The sequence below is a fragment of the Acomys russatus genome, chromosome X, assembly GCF_903995435.1.
Source record: "Acomys russatus chromosome X, mAcoRus1.1, whole genome shotgun sequence".
Lineage (NCBI taxonomy): Eukaryota > Metazoa > Chordata > Mammalia > Rodentia > Muridae > Acomys > Acomys russatus.
In genome coordinates this window covers 39,654,807-39,665,755 of record NC_067169.1, presented here as the reverse complement: position 1 = coordinate 39,665,755, position 10,949 = coordinate 39,654,807, and the positions used below count along the sequence as shown (strand labels likewise).

Sequence of the window (10,949 nt, the reverse complement as noted above, 5' to 3'; positions counted from 1 at the left end):
TCATGACTGCAGTGAAGCAATGTTTTCTAAGAAGTATTAATGATAAGAAGAAAAATGAAATCCTTCACTAATACAAAATAAAAATACACACTCCTAAAATGTATCACATTATTTAAATCTATTTATAATGCATATAATGTTACCAAATAATAAAGTTCTGCTGTGCATCCTTTTTTGTACCTATTATAATCATTTGCCTTCAGAAGCTAACCTAAATACAGCAGAGCTAGGGAACTCACATAGCATAGATATTCAGATGGGGAATCCTGTATGAGGATTTGGGGGAAATATGAATAGTTCTGCTTGCTAGAATTTTGATTGCACCATGTGAGAAACATGGACCCTTACTTCATGATAAGAGACCCAGAGAAGCAAAAGATAGACTATATTATAAATATGAAAGGGTGAGTTGTCTGAGTTACTGTTCTATTGTAAAAAGACACTATGACCAAGGCAGCTCTTATAAAAGAAAGCATTTTACAATTTTATAGGGTGAGTCCATTATCATCATGGCAAGAAGCAGACAGGCATGACACTCAAGCAATAGCTGAGAGCTTTCCATCCTGATCCACAAGTATCAGAAGAGAGAGGGAGAGGGTGAAGGAGAAGGAGAGGAGAGGGAGAGGGACAGAGAGGGGAGAGAAAGAGACAGAGAGAGAGACAGAAAGAGAGAGAGAGAGAGAGAGAGAGAGAGAGAGAGAGAGAGAGAACTTAACCCCCAGAGATGTACTTTCTCCAACAAGGTCACACCTCCTAAGCCCTATGAAACAATTCACAAACTGGAGACTAAGCATGCAAACACATGAGCATGTGGGGTATGTTCTCATTCAAACCATCACAGTGAGCATCACCCAAGAATGACAGAAGTACTGGTTGAACACAAAGTACAGATTTATTGCCATGATATGTGCCTCTTCCTCATTTTCCATACTGGATGAGTGTAATCAGGAGGATAGAGTCTTATACCATCATTTAGGTCTTATCTTTCTTACTAAAGACTACATTTCTCTTTTTCTCAATTAAAACTATATCTACATTTTACAAACTATTTACTTTAAAGATTACTAAACATAGGACCTTGTCATGTCTGTTGGCCATTAATCAAGCATAACTGTAATCTTCTATTCTACACTTTTATTATGGGTGGGAGGGAATAGCTAGACTACCAGATTCTAGAAGGGACCCAATATTTTATGATTATCTACACATTTTGACTAAACCAGCTCAGGAATTTTTAAAAAATGGACCTTTGAGAAACTGTATTCACACTTGAGGGCTCACACTGGCTCCAAATATTCCTACCATAATGTTCTCTACAGAAAACTTGCCCAGGAAGCCTTAAATGAGAAAAGAAACCAACATGACAAGATAACATGCTAAAAAGGGTAAGTGGCATTTGTAGTTCTTGAGAGATAAGGAAGTTATCTACTAGGAAAGAGGGAATAAGCAGAATTAAAAACAACAACAACAAAAAAAAAGGAACCGGTATGATGATCCAGCTACTAACAGCACTTGATCCACAAGACTGACTGACTACCTGAGTTCATTCCCTGGATGCTACAGTGAGAGGAGAGGATTGAGTCCCAAAAGCTGTCCACTTATCTTTACATGTGTGTCTTAAAACTCATATGTTCATGAATCCAAATGCTATATACCCATGAATACAAAGAATAAAAATTCATTCCAGAAATCAATGATAGTAACACTAAATAAAATAATACATTAAAAGATAAGACTTTATGAACTGGCCCCTGCTATTGGACTTGACAGAGCTCTAAGGATAAGCTAACTCTCATTTTTCTCCTGAAAGATGTTGGGAATGAAAGACCATGGTCTGTAGGAACCAGGAATTGTGGCTTTATTAAGTACAAAGGGGAGAAGAAGCAGGAATAAAAACAGGAGGACCAGTTACAAAAAAGAGTGATACCTCAAAACCCTCAACCATGTTTCTGACTAGAAATGTGAGGGATGGTAAACAGGTCCTAATGCGCATAGTTAAACTGCTGCTTAGTTTATGAGGGAAGGGGATTCTGTGTTAGAGACAAAAGGCCTGGGGTCAGTAGAAGAAAAGATGCCAGGAACCCCAGAAGCCATGTTGATGAACCAGCAAGCAGCAGTCTTTGTGCACCTCATGTCAGTCTGCAGGGTCACAGCAAGCAGCCTAACAGGTTTTAAGGGGGTAAGACCCCAGTTCTTGAAGGCAGCATTCCTGTTCAAGCCAATGTCAAGCTGAGAGACCCTCTGTGGAATGGAGGGAATTGTCTCCTAAGAGAAAGCATAGGCTCAGAATCCAGACTCTGATCCCAGACCCGAGAAACTCCAGCTTTGTGTACCATGTGAAGTTTGCCAAATGACCTCCTCTGAGTCTGGAGAAGGATGGGCTTCCTATGGAGATGGGTCCTTAACAAGCATTTCTCAGCTCTGAGAGTCCAACCTGGAGAAGTGTGGGATACTATGAGGCACACTGAGGCCAGGGAAAAGATGCCAGCCGATGGAGTGTATCTAGACTTTGAGTAACAAGACTGAAGCAAGTCAGGGCTCCATGTATAGCTGGTGGACTCCTGTGTCTACAGGGCAGAGGCCTATGATTCACTGTTGCTGATTGGGAGGTATTAGACCAGTGGGTCTCAATCACTGTGTCTCGACCCCTTTGGGGATCAAACAACCTTTTCACAGGGGTCCCATATCAGATAGTCTGCAAATCTTATGTTTGCATTAAGATTGATAACAGTTGCAAAATTAGGATTAAGAAGTAGCAATGAAATAATTTTATGGTTGTGGTCACCACAGTATGAGAAATTATATTAAAAAGTTTCAGCATTAGGAAGATTGAAATGGTGAACTTGTAACCTTTATTTCTTGCAGCAGCACCCCCTCACCAGGAGAAGAGTTCTAGGAAAGCAGAGAAGTGTACCTGACAGCTGAGAGCTAAATTCCAAACAGAAGATTTGCTTCCAACCTGGAGCAAAGTATGTGTAGGGGTCAAGGGTGTAAGATGGTATATGGAGGGAATGGAGGTAATGCATGGTTGATGGGGTAGGAGTTACAGTGGGGGCTTCAGAAGCTCAGGCTTCAAAGCTCTGTGTGCCATAGACTGGGGGAGATGTGGGGGCTGAGGAAGACTAGGTATTAGGAAAGTATAATAGGCATCAGACTCTCCCATGCTGGCTCCACTGTAGTGGGGGCCATAACAACCTGGCCCTGCTGTCAATCTTCAGAGCCTGCCCCTGGCCGGATGTGGGATGTGGCTTTCCCTTGCTTCTGGTGGGGAGGGGAGGAACTGGGTCTTAGTGCCTGTGGTGTGGATACCCCACACCAGATGCTGCTATCAACTAGCTGCCTGCAAGTTCTGAAAGTTCTGAGGCCAAGGTAGGGACCCTGAATGTGTATCAAAGAGTGCACACCACTACAATAACCACGGAAGATATACTTTCTCTCAGGAGTCAGTAGGCTTGTCCTGGAAAAATATGGGATGCATGTTTCTGGAAGGGGATGGGGACCTTATGGGAGAGGTACTCTGAGGTTTAAGGTAGGCATGCCCAGCACGTGTGAGTAGGAGGGACCATAAAGTGGGAGATACCATGAGGGTTAGGGTTACCCAGCACTAGGGGAGTAAGAAGGAGGCAAAAGGGGAAGACACTATTAGGCTTAGGTTAGCCAAGATTAGGACTTGGGTGTCTGTGGGAGTCCTAAGCAGGAGAGACTAAGAGGCTTAGCCTAGCCTTATCCAGCACTTTGGAGTCACAGGGAGCCATGGGTGGGAAGCCCTGTGAAAATTAGCATGGCCATGCCCACCACGTGGGTGTCAGTGGGAGTTAGCATGAGACTTAGGGTAGTCCTGCCTAGCACTTGGGAGCCCTAAGCGGGAGATACTATGAGACTTAGGTAGCCCACATCAGCATTTGAGAGTCAGAAGTAGCCATAATCTGTAGGTAGTGTGAGGGTTAGGGTAGCCATCGCCTGCACAAGAGAGATGCGGGGGGTGGGGGTGGGGGAGCGAGGGAAGAGCCTTAACCCCAAAATATCAGGAGGGTTAAGCTAGTGCTGAGAAGCACATGGAAGGAGTAAGTGGGAGATACCCTGAAAATTAAGGTTGCTCAACGCTAGGGAATAAGAGCCAAAATGGGCAGATAGTATGAGGCTTAGCATAGCCACGCCCAGCACTTGGGAGTCACTGGGAGCCATAGCTGCTAGTTACTGCATGGGTTTGCATAGTGCTGCTTAGCACTTTGGAGCTGTTAGTGGGAGCTAGCAAGAGAATTAGGTTTACCCAGCACTAAGGAGTAAGTTAGAGCCAAAAGTAGGAGATAGTTTGAGGCTTAGCATAGCAAGGCCCAGCACCTGGGAGTCACAGGGAGCCATATGTAGGAAGGAGGTCCTGTGAGATTAGCATAGCCACCACAACCTCGTCTAGTCTAGTCCTGCCCAGCATTTGGGAGCCCTGAGTGGGAAAAAACATGAGGCTTAGGGTAGCCCAGCTCAGGGTTTGGGAGTCAGAAGGAGCCATAAGCTGTAGGTAGTGTGAGGATTAGGGTAGCCAGGGCCAGCATCAGAAAGACAAGTGTGGGAGCTTGAACCCAGAAATATCAGAAAGCCTCGGGTAGTGCAGTGGAGCACTAGAGAACAGTAAGTGGGAGATACCATGAGAATTAGAGTTGCCGACCATTAGGGAGAAAGAAGGAGCCAAAGGGGCATATAGTATGAGGCTTAGCATTGCCATGCCCAGCATGTGGGAGTTGCTGGGAGCCATATGTGGGAAGTCCTTTGCAAATTAGTATAGCCACTCCCATAACGTGTGAGTCACTGGGAGCCATTAGTGGGAGGTCTTGTGATAATTAACATAGCCACCCACAGCACATGGGGGGGTCACTGGGAGCCCTAAGAAGACTTAGGGCTGGAGAGATGGCTCAGAGGTTAAGAGCACTGGCTGCTCTTCCAGAGGTCCTGAGTTCAATTCCCAGCAACCACATGGTGGCTCACAGCCATCTATAATGTGATCTGGTGCCCTCTTCTGGCATGCAGGTGTTACATGCAGGCAAACATTGTATACATAATAAATAAATAAATAAATAAATAAATAAATAAATGAATAAATAAATAAATAGAGAGGGTAGTCCTGCCCAGCATTTGGGAGCCTTAAGTGGGAGATACCATGAGGTTAAGGGTAGCCCACCTCAGCATTTGGGAGTCAGAAAGAGGCATAAGCTGTTGGTAGTGTAAAGGTTAGGGTAACCACAGCCAGAAGGCTTAACCCTGAAATATAAGGAGGGTTAGAGTAGTGCTGTGGAGCACTTGGGAGCTATAAGTGGGAAATACCATGGGAATTAGGGTTGTCCAACACTAGGGAGTAAGCCATGCCCAGTGCTTGCTTGTCTCCTTATGAACAGGCTTTGATTGAAGAGGTAGAGAAAATCCAAGCCAAACCTGCATACAAACCTGAGACCAAAGACAAAGCCAAGGTACATTCTAAGAGCAAGTTAAGCAATCCTACTCCCTAAGGAGACATAAAGGGTAGCCGCCCCTCCCATGTGACTGAAAAGCTCTGCTCATCATTTAGCAGATAAGTTGTTGGTAAAGTTATAGAGTGTTTTAGAAAAAATGTAAACTTGGCATTAGAATATATGCTGACAAACTTTGAAGACTGTGCCTTTATTTCTGTTCATCAAGCTGAATGTTCAAATTTTGTATTCATTTGAACTACAAACTGGAACATGGCATTTATAGAGGAAAAATCTTGGAAACAGAAAAAAGTATGTAACAGAAATAGTTGAGAGTCAGTAGAGTAAAGGTTTGTCTTTGTTTACTCAAGTTATCTATGTCAAACTTAGAAACGTATATTTGCATTGGTTTTTTTATATTAAAGAATGCGAGAGAAATTCAATCACAGTGCATCAGATCTTCTTTTCAAGGCTTTGCACTACCTAAACATTACACATCCAGTCTTGGGAAGTCTTCAGCTCTATACTGAAGATGTTTATGGAAAGTAGATGGAGCATCTGCCCATTCAGTGGTAGATTCTAGAAGAGTCTCTCATTAAGCATGAGTATGGGAACTGATTCTCTTCCCACTGAGGTAAAAAACAGGTTTCTGTGGCACTGGGCAGAGAACATTTTAAAATAACTTTTTGAAAGAAGTTTTTAGATAGTTTCTTTTATTGCTATTGCAATGGTGAATATTCTGTGGCATCTGATTTAAACATGTAGAAATATAATCTCAGGTGGATGATGCTCGGTGAATCAAATCATGCTTATAATAATGATGCTCACATTTTATGAAGGTCAGACAAGGGACCTCAATTCCAAAGTGCTGTCCACTCAGTACTGTTTTCTCAGTCCAACAAGAAGAAATCTCTCAAATTAATTTCTCATTGTTATGCAGTTTTTTCCTGTATAGGTACAACACCCATCTTCTGTGGGTCTCTGCACCGATCTCCATCAGCTGCTGAATGAAGACCGTAGTGCTTGTCTCCTGTCTGCAAGCATAGCAGCCTGTCATTAAAAGTGACAGGGGTTGAGTCTCTCCCAACCGGTGGGTCTCCAGCTTGGCCAGTCATTGGTTTGCCATTCCCTCAATCTCTGCTCTTTCTCTATCCCTACACCTCTTGTAGGCAAGACACATTTTGGGTCAAAAGTCAATGTGTCCAGTGGGGAGCCATGTAACTGTGGATGCTGAGCTGGTACAAGAGTGAAGTTGAGGTGTGTCCAAACCCTGAAAATCTCATCTTTAGACAGGCACAAGCAGAAGATGTTCCATTCTCTCCCTGTTCTGGTCCTCCATGTCCCAGTTCATGTAGTCTACCTCTGGCACCCTTGAGGTGGTCACATAGCCCAGCAGCCAGGTTACAGGATAAATGTCCTCTCTCATTACAAGGTAATGTTCAGCAAACATTCTTCTTCAATCAACTAAGGCATTGTCAGCACCTTGGATCTAGCCAACCATGTACATTCACCTTGAAAGCTTTGACCCATACTCCAAAGGTTTAAATAGCATCTGTTCCACCCAATTAAATGAGTTGTCTCACTGAAGCTGTCTCCCAAGAAGGCTGTTTTACAGGCCATGCAGCTAAGCTCCTCATTAGTGTATATAACCAGAATGGGTTGAGCTGTTATAGAGTGTAATGGCCACAAGCCTCAGTTTTGAGAGGAGGGCTATATTTAGCAACACAGTCGCCAGACAGGGGCACACTCTCTCTGATTTTAGTGCCTTATTGGTCTTTTTTCTTCCTGTTGTGTTGGGAAAATCCTAACAGTCGGTCTGCTTACATATCAACAGGTATTATGAGAGAAGTTGTCAGGAAAATAATTTTAAGTGTACTGCTCAGAAGTGAAAAGTCATCATCATCCTTCAGGCAAAGTCATATGGCCTGTTCCGTTGAAGAGGGCACATCTTCAACAGTGTGATGACAATTTATTTGTCCCTTGGATATGTGTAAGACTTTCTAGGTATACTTTTGTGTTTTAGCACATTTTTATGTACCGTAACATAGGGAGTACAAAGTTCTTATTACAGCTTCAAGCTTTTTAATAAGAAGCCCTGCTCCACTTGTATGATCTTGTAGTTCATAGACTTAGGAACACTGCTTGAAGGGTTTAACATGTTTAGGTTAATAATATCCTGGTTAAACATGTTTAGGTTATCAATATCCTGGACACGTTTACAAACAGTATTAGACAGGTGCCTAAAATACTTTGAGCATTGAAGATCAGAATGAAAGTTAGGGAATGTTTTACACTGGGGAAGAGGTTTTGCCTATATTTCTACTGGTGATGAAAAACTATAGGTTCTATCAAAATTGATAAAGACCCAATGCAAGTAAAAGAAGCCTGCACATGAAAGGCATGATCAAAGAACAAAGAGAGGCAGAAAGACAGTAACACGGATTGTGCAGAAAGATGACCCTCCCCCACTGCAAAGAAACTGTGCTACTAACCAGCTGAAAAGGGACAGATCATTCATCAGAATGGCAGACTGAAACCGTTGATGCTGATATTGATTGTTGCTTAAGACAGATAGTCAGGACTGCACTTATGAAGGACCATTGTATCAATGGCTATTCATGAGGACATTTGGACTGATAAGTGTATAGAATTGATAATTGTTTCTGTTGTAATAGTTAATCTGTGTCCATTTTTAGCTTAAGCAGAAAGAGGGAAGATGTAAAGAAATTGTAATCCGGCAACATTGCTGCCCTGGCAAGGGATGACATCCAAAGACTCTCTAGGTCTGTGTGATATGGGAGGAATGCAGACGTGTCACACACCTTTAATCCCACTGGTTGGAATACTTTTATACTTCTGGGCTACAGATTGTTTCCATCTCACCCCAAGCATAGGACAGACACGTGGTTTTATAAATTATTTCAGAAGTTAAATTACTCATGGTTTGGCAGGTTTTTGGCAAGTATTTAGTCCCAGAGACAGAGTCAAAATAATTGTGCCTGGCCAAGTGGAGAGAGCGTCAGACTAACCCCTATATGCAATTCTCAGTTTCAAACAGAGAAAGAGTTCCTTGCAATGAACACAGACAGACAAATGGCTGCGCAAGACAGTAAGAATAGATGATGGGCCCAGAAAGAGAGACAGAGACCAAGCAAAGCTGAGGAGCCTAGAGATACATCCAGTGGAGCCACATGGGAGGAGCTTTGAGAGAGAGCCACTCAAGGGACCTAGAGCTAGTGGTGGTGGCTGTTAAGCTGCCCCCTCCAATAGCAGCAGAGAAGACCCGTGGAGTATTAACACAGGCTGCCATGCCTGGGTTCCACAGCAGAAGCCTGGATCTTTTTCTCCTCTCAATTGCAAACTTTCCACTGAGATGCCTTGCAGAGTGAACACAGGGTAGCCTTTGATTGCTGCCTGCTGTGGCCTGCACTACCCAAGACCCAGGAGGCTCTAGCATTAAAGAAAAAAGACATCTTCAGTCTCTAGGTCCTGTTTCCTGCTCAGCTCTGTGTACAAGGCAAGCTCAGGTCTGGGGTTTAGGCAGGGACAGCAGCAGGAAAAACGTACCTCTTCCCCCAGGCATGTACTGCAGTCACTAAACAGGCATCCTCCAGGTCCCACAAGGCCCTGCTGTAAGCTAGGACCCAGAAATCTCGAGAGGCCTTCATATCCCTGCCATGTGCCTCTCCTCTATGTTCCAGAGGTGCCTGAGCCACTCTTCAGGAGCCCCGTCCCTCCACGAACCTGAGCCTATCCTTGAATTCTGAGCCCCAAAGACCATGAATGGTGGTAAGAAGTAGTTTTCAGATCACCACCTTCGCCATGGACTGTGAGTGCCCAGGAAGCCCACTGGCTGTGGATTCGCCTGCCCCATCAACCCCCACAGGTACACCTTGCATCCCTACTGGAGAACCCAACCCTGATCCAGGGTGTAGGGGCACCCCACCCAATGGCTCCCAGCTAACTGGAGCCCCTGCCTTCCAAGTGCTAAAGCTGCCCCAAGTATTGGTGTGTGTGTGTGTGTGTGTGTGTGTGTGTGTGTGTGTGTGTGTGTTTACAAGGGAGACAGGGAGACCTGGACCCCCAAGCTTCAGCTGACTCTTGGGGGCAATTCGAGGGGCCTAGGTAGACACCAGAGGCAGAACAGTGGATTCCCAGTTGCAGCTGGCTACCTTGAGAATGAGCACCCCTATCCAGCAGCCAGGCCTGTTTCAGGGCCCCACCTCTTAGCTCTGCCTGCCTCCCACTTCTGGACCACAGGCCTGCTCCTTCCAGTAGGGCTAGGGTCCCTGGAAGGGCCTAACAAGGCCAAGGTGGAGACTCCCACAACTATCAGATTCTCCACCCCAGCAGCGTCCCCCAAGGGCCTGGGACTAGAGATATTGCTCAGCCCCTGCCTGTTGTAGGGTAGAAATGGAATCTGGGGGTTCAGCAGCAGGAGCCCCTTCACTGTTACGGACAAGAGATGATTAAGTTCAGCTGAGGATGGAGTTAGTTGCTCCAGAGGAGACAAGGAAGGCGCATCTGGTCAACTCTCACCCCAATTCCCCAGCCCTCTATTTCGAGGCCAGCCTGGTGCACCAGTCTCCAGACAGACCTCTTTGGAGCCACAGCAGCCCAGACCCTCAGCATGGCTCATTCCATGTTGGCCATCAGTGGCCACCTGGACAGTGATGAGAATAGTGGTTCTGGAAGCCTGGTGGGCATTGACACAAGATTGAACAAGCCATGGACTTGGTGAAGACCCACCTCATGTTTGCCAGGTGAGAAGAGGCAGGGGTGCTGCAGAGCATAGCTGAGAGCTGTCAGGATGGAATACTGTATTGGAGCAGGAAAATGGATTGATACATGCCATGGCCAGCCTGGAGCAGGCAGCCTAGTTGCCACTCTTGTGTTTTCCACAGCTCTGACCCTCTGCACCAAATGGGCCTTCCCTCTGAGCCTCCTTTCCCTCACAATGTGCCTTTGTGGGGCTGCCACTTGCTTCTTGGCCTTGTGCCATTGACCCACCCCCTCTTCCTATGTAGCTTTAATGCCCACACCCAACCCAATACCTAGGTATGGAAGTTGAAGGCTCAATATTGTCCTGTCCCTTCCTACCTGGTCTCCCCAGTAGTCCCAGGCCTTGTGGGAAGAAAAAGAACCCAATAAAGGGTGCTTATCTAGAGCCCCTATTCCATGAAAGCATGCAGCCCCACCTCTTTCCCTAGGTATCAGTGTTCTGGGGAGCCCCACAGCAGTAGATGGCCTGGAAAGATTTAGAGGTTCCCTGGCAGGCCTCAGCCCCAGCCCTACCCCACCATGATCCTTCATAGAGCCCCCTCTTCTCTGTCCAGGGTAAGGTGTATGGACAGTATCTTCAAATTCTGGGATTCAGGATGTTATTATAATACATTACTATTATAATAGTAATTATAATAAAAATATGAAGAAAGGTAAAAAAAGAATAAAACTAGTTGAGGGCTCAACTCTAGACAAAACATTCACACCATTATTTAAAGTTCAGGAAAC

General features: G+C 45.1%; 1 pseudogene; it reads left to right on the top strand.

Moving 5' to 3' along the window:
* Window positions 1-9,221: 9,221 nt before the first annotated feature.
* On the top strand, window positions 9,222-10,179 carry LOC127185226 (TSC22 domain family protein 4-like; annotated as a pseudogene).
* The last annotated feature ends 770 nt before the right edge of the window (window positions 10,180-10,949 follow it).